At 42.1% G+C, this 16,147-nt stretch overlaps 1 protein-coding gene across 2 annotated transcripts in view; it reads right to left on the reverse strand.

Annotated features, from left to right (window-relative positions):
- Positions 1–14,596: 14,596 nt before the first annotated feature.
- Positions 14,597–16,147, reverse strand: part of LOC130253666 (neuroendocrine protein 7B2) — a 40,560-nt gene continuing 39,009 nt past the window's right edge. For both annotated transcript variants that reach the window (XM_056492419.1, XM_056492420.1), the window contains one exon: positions 14,597–16,147. This exon is cut by the window's right edge and continues 743 nt beyond it. The gene's annotated coding sequence lies outside the window, so the exon portion shown is untranslated.

The following is a 16,147-nucleotide window of genomic DNA, read 5'->3' on the forward strand; positions in this document are numbered from 1 at the left end:
CTGAGGTTCGGCAGTATGCCGGGAATTTCGCGGCTTTGGGGGGGAGAAAAGGAAAAAAAAATAAAAGAACCCGTGTGGTAATGTCTGTGTGCAGAGGGTGCAGAGATCATGGCTCTCTACCATTAAGGGTTTGTTTTGGGGGTTGTGGGGTTTTTGTTTATTGGGGGTTTTTTTTGTTCCGCAAGAGGTGAGACCCCTCGGGTGTCCCGGCACTGTGTCGCAGGGTGCGGGTCTCCTCAAGCTTCCCTCGAGGTGTAGGGACGGCGAAGGAGCGGCGCGTCCCGCCGAGCTGAGCGCGGTGCCGGGGGCAGCGCAGCGGGCAGGACCCCATGGTGGTGCCGGGGGCTCGAGAGGAGGCAGGAACCGGCCGGGCTGAGCGCTCCGCGGGCCCGGCACTAGCCGGGAGCATCTCTGCGCTGCAGCTGCCCGACGGCAGACAGACCCCGAATCTGCAGACAGCGTGGGCTGGGGGCATGGAGGGCAGAGCGAACCCTGAGCTCCGCAGCGCAGCCCGCTCTTCCTCCGGTGCTCTCCGGCCACCCCATGCACCAAGCGCTCCTCTCTTGCGGACCCGGGGCAAGCGGGGCTACCCACAGTTGTGAGGGCAGGAGCACAGCTGAACTGGGGGCCGGCTGCTGGGCTTGCTGATTAAACGGAGGCGTGTGTCAGCTGCCGCTTCCAGCCGCGGGCATCACGCCGCAGAAAGCAAAGCTGAGCAGAGCTCTGCCGGGGACACGAGCGCTGCAGGTGGTGCCGCTGGGTCTGCGTTCCCCCTGCTCCTGGGCACAAGTTACTGCCCGTGAATCAAACCAGCCCTGCTCCTCGGTCACCAGCACTCGGCACCCACCTCGGACCGCAGACAGGCCCGGATCTCATCTAAGAGGCAGTTTTATTTGCAGATGGGGAAGATTAATTAAAATTAAAGGATTTGCTACATTAGGGATGCCAGAGTTAGGCAAAATGCCAAGTTTCTGACTTTCACAGTACCTCGTGGTAGCTTGCTCTTTGCTAAGACCGATGCTTGGCTTTCCTTAGTGCCTGAGTGCTTAGCAAGGTAGTGAATTGGGCCCATTACAATAGTTCGCACACGTTTAGCAGCAACTTGTTAAAAAAAACAATCATTTCAGTCACAGGGCAAGCGGCCGTAGCACAGTGAGAGAGAAAATTAGTTAATGTGCAGGAGCCACTGAAATTCAAAGACAGTTAATGGGGAAGGATTACTGGCGAAGAATTGCAGCAGCTTACATCTAGATGGGTAGAAGGAGAGGCCTAGGGATTTTGTGGATTTTTTTTCTTAATTCATAAAAGTGCAAGTATTTTAATTTTATTTGTCTTTAACTAATTTGTATCCTTCCTACGTGATTCCAAAGAAAAAGTCACGATTCCCACCTTCCAGAATGTTGACAGACAGTGCTCTTTTCCATTTTCTTGTCTGGAGCAGTTGCAACGAGTTGAAAGGGTCTATTCACGTCTATGATGACCAGAGAGGCTGGGGCGCTTCTGTGAGCTGCCTCCTCGCCAGAACCCCAGCCCTGAGCTCTGCTGGAAGAACAAGTGCTGTGTGCCCGATCCCAGCCCTGAGCTCTGCTGGAAGAAGGGCTGTGTGCCCGATCCCATCCCTGAGCGATGCTGGAGGAAGGGCTGTGTGCCCGTTCCATCCCTGAGCGATGCTGCAGGAAGGGCTGTGTGCCCGATCCCATCCCTGAGCGATGCTGGAGGAAGGGCTGTGTGCCCGTTCCATCCCTGAGGGATGCTGCAGGAAGGGCTGTGTGCCCGTTCCATCCCTGAGCGATGCTGCAGGAAGGGCTGTGTGCCCGATCCCATCCCTGAGCGATGCTGGAAGAAGGGCTGTGTGCCCGATCCCATCCCTGAGCGATGCTGCAGGAAGGGCCGTGTGCCCGATCCCATCTCTGAGCGATGCTGCAGGAAGGGCTGTGTGCCCGATCCCATCCCTGAGCGATGCTGGAAGAAGGGCTGTGTGCCCGATCCCAGCCCTGAGCGATGCTGCAGGAAGGGCCGTGTGCCCGATCCCATCTCTGAGCGATGCTGCAGGAAGGGCTGTGTGCCCGTTCCATCCCTGAGCGATGCTGCAGGAAGGGCTGTGTGCCCGTTCCATCCCTGAGCGATGCTGCAGGAAGAAGGGCTGTGTGCCCGATCCCAGCCCTGAGCGATGCTGGAGGAAGGGCTGTGTGCCCGATCCCATCCCTGAGCGATGCTGCAGGAAGGGCTGTGTGCCCGATCCCAGCCCTGAGCTCTGCAGGAAGAAGGGCTGTGTGCCCGATCCCATCCCTGAGCGATGCTGGAGGAAGAAGGGCTGTGTGCCCGATCCCAGCCCTGAGCTCTGGAGGAAGAAGGGCTGTGTGCCCGTTCCATCCCTGAGGGATGCTGCAGGAAGGGCCGTGTGCCCGATCCCAGCCCTGAGCGATGCTGGAGGAAGGGCTGTGTGCCCGATCCCATCCCTGAGCGATGCTGCAGGAAGGGCTGTGTGCCCGTTCCATCCCTGAGCGATGCTGCAGGAAGGGCTGTGTGCCCGATCCCATCCCTGAGCGATGCTGCAGGAAGGGCTGTGTGCCCGATCCCAGCCCTGAGCGATGCTGCAGGAAGAAGGGCCGTGTGCCCGATCCCATCCCTGAGCGATGCTGGAGGAGGAAGGGCTGTGTGCCCGATCCCAGCCCTGAGCGATGCTGGAGGAAGGGCTGTGTGCCCGATCCCAGCCCTGAGCTCTTCAGGAAGAAGGGCTGTGTGCCCGATCCCATCCCTGAGCGATGCTGCAGGAAGTGCTGTGTGCCCGATCCCATCCCTGAGCGATGCTGGAGGAAGGGCTGTGTGCCCGATCCCAGCCCTGAGCGATGCTGGAGGAAGAAGGGCTGTGTGCCCGATCCCGGCTCCTCTCGGTTCTCACCATGGCACCCACTGCAGGCGCTCCCAGGCTCTGCTGAAGCCAAGCTGCCTCTCCGCTGTGTTTTTCTGGGATGTCATTCCCATGCCACTCTGGCATTGCCTTTCCTAGATGATATTTCTGGGCGGCAATTGCAGAGCAGGTACACCCACTTACTGCATTCAGGCATCTCTCCAGAGCTGGAGGTCTGGAGTAGCTCTCTCTGACTTAAAGCACACTAGGAACCACTTTAGGATGCAGCTCCTTGTATAGAATTGTGCTCCTTTCTCAAGATCCATCTTCCTTTTCTTGCAGCTGAATATCATATTCCATATCTTCTCATCTGGTTCCTTTCTCTTAGCTTAATCTGCAGTGTTCCAAGTATGCACTGGCAGCTTGGGTCAAGCAAGGCAAGTGTTCAGATTTCTTTGACAGTTGGAAAGTAGAATTATTCCTGCAAGTATTTGCTTGCTCATTCATAAAAATACAAAAATAAATTTGGGTACCAACAAGATAAATAATTGCAGCTGCGTCTGGACTGAATGAATCTGAGTGAAGGTAGAAACTTTTTAAAAAATATTTTTTAAAGGATATGGAAAAAATGTTGTGTCTCTTTTTATTTGTTTGAGATTGAGGGAGGCAGGGGGAAAGATGGTTTTTTCCCTCATCATTCTTTCAGGTATCCGGAATAATTTCCAGCTTGGAAGATCTCTTTATTTCTGCTGGAATCTTTAACAAAACATTCCCTGGGTTTGCTCCAAAGCTTCAGTTGTGCTGGTTAGATCCCAACCAAAGACTGGTTAAAAAAGCACCCAATGCTGAAAGGGAAATACTTCTTCCTCCTACCATACTCAGACTTGAAATTCTATTGAGTCTCATCAGGGCTTCTAATTGGAGCTGTAATACTCATGGGGAAATGTTGTTTACTTAGTATTAGAGAGGCCTATGGAAATCTGCATGTTTTTGTTGTATAGATATAGGTTTGAGATGAAGAGCTTTAATGTCATTGGATGGTAGTGGTGTGTATTGTGAGCCTGACAGATTACAACTACCTGCCTGCTTGCTATTGTTTTGTTTGGCTTTTTTTTTTAATTTGCTCTTCTATTTCTTGCTGGTATCCATTGTGTGAGTTGTTCTTTGTTTTAATGGAACAGCAAGAATTGTGTAAGCTTAAAAGAAGTGCTGTATTTAATTCTCGCAGAGAAAAACGTTTTTGGGCTGAGCTCCTGTCTGCTACTGCTGACTTTGAGTGCTACTCAAAGTATCCTCACTGCCAGGACAGCTGGCACCTTATTAAAAGCCTTTGCAGAGAAGCCAAAACTCACAGGGGCCAGAGCCTCTTCTTGAGTAAATTGCAATAGTTTTTAATGACTCTGGGAGATGTAAGTGATCTATGAGAGCTGAGAACCTGGCCCTAGAACACCTAGAAAGCCACTCTCACTCTTAGACATGTTCCTCCAGGAAGCAAGGCAAGCTGTCCAGCAGAGACAGGGCACATCTGAGCTGCTCTGCTTGGTATTTTGACCTCTTCTGTTAGGGAGAGGAAGGAGCTTGGTTTGTCTCACCAACACAGCAGTGCTTTTCTAGCTGAGCTGTGACTAGTCTAGAACCAAGCCCTGAGTATTGCTGAGTTTCTGGGGGTGCACACTGTCTTCCTGACCTATGGATAAGATCAGCAGTGTCTCAGAAGTGATTCATGACTTGGGGCCAAAGCAAGCTGTTACATGGTGTGTGTTGTGTGGGCCATGCATGGAAGTGTCCATCATTGCATTCCTGCTGAGGTGTGTGAGCTTCTTTATACACAGGGGAAGAACACTCCTTGTTTTGTCATAGAAAAGAACTGTTACTCAAAGAATCCAGTTTCCTCTGGACTTTAGATATATCCAAAAGTAATGGATAAAAACCTTCACTGTAAGCTAGCAAGGAAAAGAGGGTTTTGCTTGTATTTCAAACCTAAATAGGCAAACAATAATAGCTGGCATTAGGTGAGGGGAAGGCATGTGCACGTTGTTTTCAAGGTAGTGTACTTATATACCAAGCCTGTTATTCTTGTGCAGGTACTCCACTGTTTATTCTGTTCCAGATGATGACATGAAAAACCCTTTAAGCACCATCGTGCTTCATATCAAGTCTTATGAAGTAACACCAGAAAAAGATGAGGTTATTCTGAATTGAATTAAATTTCTCATAAAATATACTAGAAAATCAAGTTTAAGACTGTGCTTCACATTGGCAAAATTCTGTTTAATTAAGGAATTTTAATCTTTCTCTGAGTTTTAGAATTAATATCTATATGATGGAGGTTGAAAAATATTGTACTTATTGGAAAAGCATTATTTTAGATTTATGTTGATAGAACATCAACTTTTTAACATATAGATTTCCATCAGCTGAATGAGAGAAAATTAATTAGGGAAAAGTGATTATTTTGAGACTGGGGTTTTTTGGAAAATGGAGTACTTCAGGTTTTTTACTTTCAAAATATTGCTTGATCTAGGAACAATTTGAAAATTCTCCAAAATCAGACATTAGAAATCAAAAGAATAAATTAGTTCAGAAGAAAAGCTTTAAGCATCTTAATAATTTAAGTCTTGGGTTCTGCTCTGAAAAGTATAGTATTCTGGTATGCTTGAAAAGCTTTCTTGTTCAGCATATACTGCATGTAGAGTCAGGTTGTGGGCTTGTAATGATGTCCACACCTAGGAGCCATGGTCACCCACCAGCATTCCACTCAGCTGTGTGCTGCAGACAGAGAACAAAAAATATGTTTTCTGGCCTCAAAACACCTACATACATAATCCAATCCATATGTGACTATTTCTCAAAAGCTATTTAGAAATGCTTATTTTATTAGGATGAAGTTTGATTGCTGAACAAATATAAACTTTCATGCCAAATGAAGAAATAACATTTGTCAAGCTAAACTTTTTAATCTCTCTTTCACAATTTTTTGATGCATCTTACGTATTTGATGACTATAAAAGAATTTGCCAAGAAAATGAAAGTCATAAAATTCCTCTGCCCTCGTGCATTTGCTTTTCTTTTTCTTTTGTCTCCTGAAGCTGTAGGAGGTGTTTGCTGACATGCTTTGCTTTCAGGGCACTTCTGGAGCAATGTGATCTGAGAAGTGACTGCTCAGCTAAGCAAACTGAGTCTGTATGAACATCAGAAGCCCTTAAAGTATGAAGGGAATTATGAAAAGAGGCATTTAAGGAGCTCAATGTGTTATATACATACGTATTTCACTGTATGCCAGCTATGAAGTATAATTTCCAGTTATGCAAAACTGAAAAACTCCCTTCCCAAACCTTACTGCATCCCAACATCTTAGATTTCATACACTTTTAAGACATGAACAGATATCTCATGCACAGGTCTGGCAAAATAGTCCCTTTTACTTTTTTCTTGCTGTGATGAAAGGCAGCTTGTTGTGTGACCACCTGTGTTTCAGGGTGTTCCCGTGGGGGATTCTGACAACACCCATGGAGCACACAGTGTCAGTCTGGCAGGTAAGGTAGGTAGTGGGAAGTCAGGAGATCTAGCTAGGCTTTTTCCTGACTCTGCCACTCATGTCTGTAGTGAAACAAACAAAAAAAAAAGAGTAAGAGAGGCAGGAAAGCTATTTTATTATGTAAGGAGATTTGCAAGGCATTCATTTTGGTTTTTTTATTCCATTGCTCTCCTGTCAAAATTGAAATCTTATCTGTTCTTTTTGCTTTTCCTGGCAATAGCCATATAAAAACAGAATAGCAGATTAAAAAATGTAGCTTTGCAGGAATGAAAAAGCTGCTTTTTTTTTTTTTTTTTTTTTTGTCTGAGAAAACAACTTAGAATTTCTGCATTTTATACTTGAAATCCAGTGTCACAAAAAATGGCTGCTGTATTACAGGAAGGAAAGAACTCTGTTAAATGGTTGTGCTGCTGCAGCATCACTTGTTCCACTTCTCAGAGAGAATACTAATAGAGGTGGGAAGAAACAAAACTCTACCTCACTGCCATTTTTATTTACATGGTCTCTCTGTCAAGAAGAAGAGGTATAAGAGGGACAAGCTCATCCCCCCTCACCTCCATCCTTATAGTTTCAATCACACCAATTTTCTCTTGACTCCATTTCCCCACCTATAAAACTGCAGTAGGGATCAGAGTTTTCAAAGGAATAATTTTGGCATAAATCCTTAAGGCTGATTTGGTACCAAACTTCTTGCAAAATAAGCAATTTATAAGAGGAGTTGCGAGTTCAACTTAATCTGGAAAGATACAACTGTCACATACTTTGTGTCCATGTGTTTGAATAAATCCATTTTGAAATTTCTAAATGCTTTTAATACGGAAGAAGGCCTTTTAACTTCTGTAATTTTCCCCAATTTTTTTTTAAAAAAGGATATTTCCAGTGAATAAGCCAAGTTTTCACTGTCGTGGACAAAACAAAAGTTTAAAGCCAGACAAAGAATTGTTTAACCAGTTGTCTTTTCCTGAAAGAACTGCTGGTTGACTTATAGAATATTTTACTATATAGATAAATGCAAGCTGATAGTTAAATGTTTTGGTAAGAAAGGTGGATTTGTGCACATACTTCATTTTTTTGCTGAACTTAGATTTGGACCTGAATCCTGCAGGGGCTTGCCAGACCCTTGACTTTGTTTTCAGTGGAACTATTCAGAATGTATTATGTGAAGCACACACAACAATCCAAGAGCCTTGAGTCAGGTGAGCCTTGCTAAAAGACCCAGAAATAATTTGTATATTCCTCTTTCCCCTGTTAAAGGACTTTCTCATTAAGCATATTAAAATGCTAAACTTTATGGACTTCAGGATTAGAAACACAATAATAATAAAATACAAAAATAGTCTATTTTTAAAATCTGTATGGTTACCAAAATTTTACTCTTTCAAAAATTGCCAAAAAAAATATAAAATTATTTCTGGGAAACTACACACATGAGCCTAGGGCCAAATTTTTTTTCTTGATATTTCCAACAACTGCTCTGTTTTGCTTCTTCTGTTTCCTTGTCAGAAGAATCCTGTTTAGCTTGTTTGGCTAAGGGCAGCTGGATATTTATTCATTGATCTCTCTGTTCTTGCATTATCTCGAATTCTAATTAGAGTTTTTCAAGTCCTGTTACTTTACTTTCCAAACATAGCTACAGCAGACATCACTCTTCCATTTCTGTAGGGCTGTTCAGAGCCATGAAAGAGCTGTCATCTTACATTCTGGGACTAACCACACTGCCCAGCAGCTCTCCTCTAGCTGCTTTCATTGGCAGCTTGATTGAATGATTTTTTCCCCCCTCACAAATAACATGTGATTCAAAGTGCCTGAAAAAGTGTTAAGTCACTTGATGTTAGGAGAGATTCTGTAAATAGGACTGGGATCAGTCCTCTAGGTGTTTGTAATTAATCAGGCTCCAAACACTTGGAGCTTTTGGATGCACTTGTAAAAAGTCTAAAAATGTAAACAGTTTTCTTTCCCCTCCCCAGGAAGTCTTAATGCACTAAAGACGTAAGAGAAGAAGTTAAATTGCCAGTGATCAAATCAATTACACTTCAGATCAGACTGTGGCAGGGCTTTTTGGTTCTCAACCAGATGGAACTAGACTTCTTGTGAAGGAGGTACTATTATTTCTTGTCAGGGTTTCAAAATGAACATAGAATTCATAGTAAAAAAATGACCTTTTTTAAAAAAATATGCTAGAACACTTAGAGGAAAGACTTCTTGGGAGCTGATGTCACTAAAATTATCAGACACACTAAAAAATAATCTTAGCCATTTCTTAGTCTTCTGATCTGACAAAAGAGAACAGTTCTTGTGCTGCAAGGCAAAGAAGAAATCCTCCTTTTTAATAGAGTAAACTCTTGGATTCAGAGTTTATGGGTTCTTTTGCCTTTCTTATAGGCTGAAGTTTTTACATTAAGAAAGCTATGATGTAAAAACATATAAGAGACAAAGTACAGTGGTTTTTATCTTGATGTCATTATTAACTGAGATAAATCCAGATAAGGGCACAGGCTATCTGGAGGCTGAAAGGATTTTTTTATCCTGTGCAGACAGGACAGCTTGTTTAGAAAGCCTCTGTGCATCAGGAGGGGAGTTCTGATTACCTGCTGTGATCAGGTGCAACACAACCAGGTGAATAAAACCCATCATAACCAAATGTGATTTGGGTGTTTCTAATTTAGGGAAGTACTGTGTAAAACCATGTATCTTTGTGGTTTAGTCTTTCCAATCAAATGATTTGTTTGATCTGCACTCCAGATCCCTCTTGCCACCAGCTTATGTAAAAGCTTTGAAAACCCCTTCAGTACTAGGATGTGTGTATTTTAATAGGGAAAATTCCACCTGAAACCACCTTGAAGAGAATTATACATGCTGGTGTGGATAAAAAGATTGTGTCTTAACTTCAGTGCTGAAAATGCTTGTGAGACGTATCTTGTTATAAGGACATGTCATGTTTGCAACAGTTACAGGGTCCCATCAGCTCTTTGGAGCTCTTGGTCACCAAATCCCACACATTACAATGATTACAAGTTTAAATGTGTCACTGGAGTGCTAGTAGTGAGTAAGGGAGTTTTTAAATGCTTCCTTTTCAACAGACGCCAAATGATCTAAAGATATTTTTAAAGTTACTAGAATAAAGAATGAACTCCAGCAAATGAACTCTTGATAGTTTCCAAGTCTTGCTTCAAAAATTTGGGTAGCAGCTAAACACATCTAATTTTCCTGGAAAAAAAAAACAAACAACCAATGCATTAAAAGTGAGTGAAAGGAGGCTGGTGGTGTTTCAGGAATCAGGAAAGAAAAGGTGATGGTGTCTGTCTGCTCACTGGAGGCATTCAAACCAGTCCCTCCAGAGGTGCAGCCACTTGGCCATTTGTGTGAGACCTGCACTGCCCTGCTGAAGCTGTTCAACAATTCAGAAAACAATTAAATTAAGACAGAGAGCCAAAATTTAGCCATCTGCTCAGGGGAATGGGGGTGGGTGGTTGGCTTGGTTTTGCCACCTCTCTGACCACTCTTCTATTTTTATCAGGTGTCTGCCTAGCTACCCAAAATCTCCTTGAGGACTAGCTAGAGCTCAGTTACCCTGTCCTTCCTTGTGTTCAGCCTGTTGCATGAACCACAAGGTGACAAATTTGTGTTCATGCTTGATTGCCCTCTCTGGTGTCATTAGAGCTTTGATTCTTTTGCCATAACTCTTACAGACACTTTTTGTTTCCTTAATTAAACTGTCTATGTCTGCTGTGGTATTTCGTGCAATGCCTGGTCCTGTAGACATGTGTGAGAGGAGCAGTTGCCAGGCTTGCTCCCTTAGGGAATTTAGGGGAAGAATTGCCAAGTTTGTGTATTCAGGCTGGTTTTAGGAGTGAGATAGATGTAGAGCTGTGCAGGTTCACAGAGTCTCCAACAGTCCAACAGCATGTATGCAGGAGTTCAGGCACCTGAGGTATATGATTGCAGGAAAGCATAGCTGTGTATAGCCTTTAGCTGCCTGGGGAGTCAGGAAAGAGAGGCAAGGTTTGAGGAGTGTGTGCTTGAGCTGTGGTATTTGCATTGGACACAAGTCCAGCTGTGGGTACTCAGGCCTTTACTAGAGCCAGCACTTAACTTCTTTGCAACTGTTCAGCATCTTTTAATTGGAAATTATTCCCAGTTTTGTAAACCTCCAGATGCACAACTAAATAGACACAAAGTGTTTTCCAGGATAGGTATGTGAAGGTCTTACCTTCAGCTTTATTGATAGCTGTGTTTCTTTTAAAGGCTTATAGGTTGCTGCTGAGGATGTAAAAACACAGCAGAAAATAGTCAATGTGGTTAGAAATTAGAAAATAGCCTCAGCTACTAATTGATGTATTTTTAACTGAAAGAAATGTATATCACTCAAGAGAATCCCTGAAAAGAAGTTTTCCAAGACACCGTACGTTCAGAGCAGGAACCACCAGAAAGGCTGCAGCAAAGCTGGAGACACTGTGGGATTGGCTGGATGAAGCTATAAAGAATCAGAAGCAGGACATAATTTTCTGCTTTTTTAACTGTGCACACATACATTACCCATGCATGCAGAGTCCTGTGTCAGCTCAGCCACAGGGTTTGGAAACTCAACAAACATCCAGGGTTGAATGAACTATGAATGCATGAACTATGACAGCCATGCTTTTCTGTAATAGCAATGCCTTTTAAAGAATTTGCTTAATTTTTTTTATTTGATCAACGGTGTATGCAGCATTAAAAATAGGTTTTTTCAATTGCTGTGGCACAGTTTTCAAGCCCATAAATCTTACAGCCATTGCACTACTCCTTGGAATCAAAGTTTTGCAATTCTCTTAGTCACTGTTTGCAGCGTTGTTTAAGAAAGGGAAAAAATAACCAATGGTGAATTATGAGTGCTTCTCTGGATGGCCTAACCTGCTCTTTCATGAGTCTGTTTTGTCCATTTAGAAATATAAAATGTCACAGTGTGGTATTTTATATTTCCAGTGTAGAAAGGTGTTTGCTATGGAGCTGAGGAACCAGAACTGCATTTCCCCCATACAGACTATCCCACTTGAATTTCAGCCACTTTTAGAGAACTTTGAGGCATTAGAATATAGATACTGCACTGAAAGAATTGCTAAAGTTTTGGGGTTTTTGTTTTGTTTCTCAGAATAAATTATTGGTTAAAAGATGTCTGAATTCAGCATCAAAGCCATATGCACCTTCTGTGATGTAGCAAATATACCCAGACCCAAAAATCCTTGTCATCTATAATGGAGATCTTTAGTGGTTCTCAGGAAAGTAACATTAAGTTCAGAATAAAGATGTGGAGCAAAAGGAGTCAGTGTTTATACATCTAATGGTCTCTAGCAGAATAATACTGGTTAGGGAAGGAGGGAAAGTTTGAGACTAGTAACAACTAGCATATTATTTTTGTTCTGTGCTTCTTCCTTTGCCTCACTCAGTTTACCATGAAATTCAGCCACTGACTCCCACCACTATTTTTCTTGGAGAGCAGGATGAAGAAATACAGTGATTAAATGTAAAGGACAACCATGTATTGCATTAGGAGCTGCATTCCATGTGTTTTGGTAACAGGAACTACAGAAGAAAATTTAAAAGACATGATTCAGGTTTACCTAATCTTTAAAGCCTGAAACTATTCTCAATTCCTACCACCTCTACCTCTGCCCCACATACAAATACAGAGCTCACTAATAAAATGGGATTTTTTAAAGGTCTTTCAGTTCCAATTGATAATGCCACTGCCATGACACTCATATTTAATGTTTGTTATGATCCCATGTGTTGAACACATGGTTAGCAGCTCTCCCAACCATCAGGACTCATGTAAGCACAGCAAAGCAGTCATCATCATAAATAAAGCTAACATGACAACTGAAAGTACGTATTTCCTTCTCATGGTAAGCTTGGATGATGAACTGGAGCTCAATGCCATTCTTCACCTCAAAGCAAAAGGCTTGAGCATGGTAGTTTTGTTTTTATTTAGTTTGCATGTAAGCAGGTCACTGACAGTGGCTGAGCCCTTCAAGGGAATTTGTTCTTTGTTCATGGTTGGAATCTGCTGTTGACCCTAGGCAGACCTTTTAAGGGACACAGTAATTCTTTATTTTAAAAGTACATTACTTCTTCGAGGTAATTCCTGAACATGATTCTTTTTAAAGAGTACTGAAGGTAATTGCATGCCTTCAAACAAAACTGAGTTTTTAAGTGTATGTATTTGTGTCCATATGGCAGTTGAGTCAACACTTTGTTGTTGCTGTCTTTTCTTTAGGGCAGAGCACACTGCCATCATATTTGTATCAAGCATGGCAGAAATATAATTCCATCTAATTGTCAGTTCCATTAGCCTGAAATGTTGGATTCAGGTGTCTCAAAATTGGAGACAACGTTCTCTCCCTGATAGCCTTGATAGCTGCTGGCTTGGATGGAGAAGTACCTTAAATCCCACAGACAGTGATACTTGGCTAATAAAATAGTGAACACACTCATCTGTTTTGTAGATCATGTGTAACTGTCCTCTCCATGGAAATCTTAATTTTTTTGGGATTGTGGAAGCATCCTCTGAATTTCCCTACCTTGCCCTTCTTCCATAAATCTGACTGCATGACTTCAAAACACTGAAAAGTTGTCTTTAAGGTCTTTGTCCTACAGATCCAAGCATTGTCTATTTGTGTCAAAAAAGAAGAAATTGCATGAAAATTTTATCACATTACAAGGGAAAGAGCATTACAGATGAGGTGAGAACTGGTTTAGTGAGCTTACCAGCAAACAGTCCAGAAGATTCCAAGTTTGTTTTGGGCTGATGTTGTTGTGGGCTTTTCCCAAAAGACTTAAATGTTCAAAAATTAGGTTTTTTGTACACCATGAAAATGAAAACAAAGCCTTTTCAACACTTCCATAAAGCTACTGTTTTAGAGGCCTATTTGAAGGCAAGTCTCTTCATCATGAAAAAGCTACTTGTCTTCTTCCCCAGCTACTGACAGAACAAAGGGGCTTGAGTGTTAACTCTACTTACAATAAAGCCAAAAACCTAATTGACTTGGTAGTCATCTTTTTGCCTGTGCCCTTCCTCAGCTTAACAGATAAGCTTCATCACATTTTGATAAAGTAAGCTTCAGGTTCAGCTTTACCTGTAATCCTGTAAGTGACTCTCAGACTCTGAGAAGAGACTAGAGAAGCAGTGCCCAGCTGCTTTGGATTGCTCCTGGGCTGCTGCAGAGGTGCCCGCATGGTTTTATTGCATTTGGTGAATGCAAATGTGCCAGTAAGTAGAAGCATATCACTATTTCCCCTCCTTAGCAATTCACTAGGCATTTTTATATCACTTTCTTCTGTGGGGTAACATCTTGATATCCTTTACTAATGAATTTATTATCAGACTTTATTATGTTTTTGAAAATGTATTAATATGTGTGTGTGTGCATGCACACGCACCCCCAGAGTAAGTTTTGTGCAACAAATCAAATACTTTCATCAGTTACACAGTGCTTTTTCAAAACTAGAGTCATAAATATTTCTTTACCAGACAAAACCAATGTTTCAGGGCAATACACTTTATTTTGCATAGCTTCCTTCAAGCACATTGTGTCTCTAATGCGTTAGCAGTAATTAACACACTTGCAAATTTTAAAATACTCTAAAAGGTTTTAATTTGATGAAAATCCTAAACAACAGTATCAATATACATGCTCTTTAATTCACATGCATCATAAAGGTAAAAGGGCAATTACACCTGTGCAGCTATTTGCATTCTTGTAAATGCTGGTTTGGTGAACTCTGGGTGAGGAGGGATAGTTGGTATCTTTGTTCATTGATTTTGAATTACAAGCACTGTTATTATTCTGTTTAAAAAAACTACATATGCATATTTGGACTGTTATTGGAACAGTAGAAGGGACAAGGAGTTTTGTATTTTTCTTTTTTTTTCTTTTTTTTTAAATTTTAAATCAACATGGAACTAGCCAATCCCAGTACCAAAAGATAGCTCTACCATGAAATTGAAATTAGAATAATGAATCTCATTATCCTGGTGCAATAGCTACATTTTATTAAAATTTCACAATAGTACTGCTGAATCTTCCTGGTGAAACACTCAAGCTGCCTGATGTACTCAGCAGACAGCTGCTCACCACCACACACTTGACTTGTTCCAGCAGACAGTTCCTGTAAGACACATCATTGTTTTGTGCAGTGTAAAGATTTTTAATTTTTTTTCTTTGCTTGCATTTAAGGACAAAGCCAGGTCTGAATTGTGGTATTTTTCCTGTGCAGATCTATCATTCACAGGAGGGCAGCTCCCCTGGCTGCATGCAGTCCTGCTGGGTGCCCCTGCTCTGGCCAGTTTGCAGTGCTGGATTTCACATCCCCAAACAGGGTTGGAGTGACCTGGAGTGCTTCACAAAACTACATGAAGGATTACTGATACTATTAAGCAAGCAATGCCTCTGCCCATCCCTTTTCAAGCTCCCCTATTTACTATACACAGCTCCTTTTATTATGCACTTGTCCTTAGTAAGAGCTTTAAACAATGAAAAAAATTGCCATCATGGTTGTTTCAGTTTTGTGATTCAAATTGATTTTCCTGAAGATTTAACTCAGATTACTTTAGAAGTACTGATGGAAGAGTAAAGGATTTGAAGAAACACCATATTCTTAGGAATGGCAGTCTAGCCTCCAACTTGGAAGCCTTGCAGCTACACCAGTGGCTGGCAGCAGGGTTAGGTGGAAGGAATGGCCACTCCAGGCACTCTGGGCATCACTAAGTTTTAATGCCTGATTTATGCCATGATATATATATAGACTCTTCACTGGCTTTGCAGATTTCAATACCTGTGTGAAGACTAATCAGGAGTGCAAATAAAAAGAGTAAGCTCAGGATGCAGACAGTATCTGTCAGATGAACAGCTAGATTGCTCCCACCCTGCTCCAGCCACTGGAAGCCAAGGGAGCTCTGTGATTCATAGAAATTCCTCATTTTTGTGTCATGTGTGAGTATAAACCCCACTTCATGACATACTATTCAGTTTTCTCTTCAAGATATTTTTTTAAAAAGAAATACGATGAAAGGCATGATAGCCTGTTCCAAAATGTCAGAATTTTGCAATCTACCCATAAATGGCATGAGAGGGCCAATTCTCTACATACATAACTTATTACAAATTACTGTGTGGTGGGACAAAAAACCAAATGCCATTAATAGTCATATTTGTGCCATCCTGTTAACTTTATGTTGCTAGAAACCTTAATTTCTTCTCTGTTTTTCTTTTTTCTAAGAAGTCATCCTTATTTTACTGTCTTTCTACAGAATGGAAAACTACCTTTTTCTCCCCACAGATTTGTAGTATTAGCTGTAAGCTAATGCTGTTTTCCATAATTCAAGTGCTCCATTCACATGGCTTGAAATATGCAGGTGTATTCTCATCTTTCAGAAAGGGAGAACCTTGGAATATAAAGTTTTTCAATCTCCTAGGGGCAAGAAGGCAATTTAAATTTAAGCTTCCCAGAACAACTTCAAGAGCAGTGATAGCTACCAGTGTTATTAGAGTAGCATATTTTTTTCAGAAGATCAACTATAATGACCTTCATATCCTGGATTTAGATTCAGAGGTTGTTGACACAACCTTATTAACACAGACAAATGTCTCCATCTTTACTTATAATTTAACAACACTATAATGCACAAATGCTGCAGTTAATAAGACAAAGAACAGCAGGGGAGATTAATTTTCACATAACAGTTCCATTGATAATGAAGGAAGATGTTTGAGTGTTCAGGA

This window comes from Oenanthe melanoleuca, chromosome 5, assembly GCF_029582105.1.
Source record: "Oenanthe melanoleuca isolate GR-GAL-2019-014 chromosome 5, OMel1.0, whole genome shotgun sequence".
Taxonomy (NCBI): Eukaryota; Metazoa; Chordata; class Aves; order Passeriformes; family Muscicapidae; genus Oenanthe; species Oenanthe melanoleuca.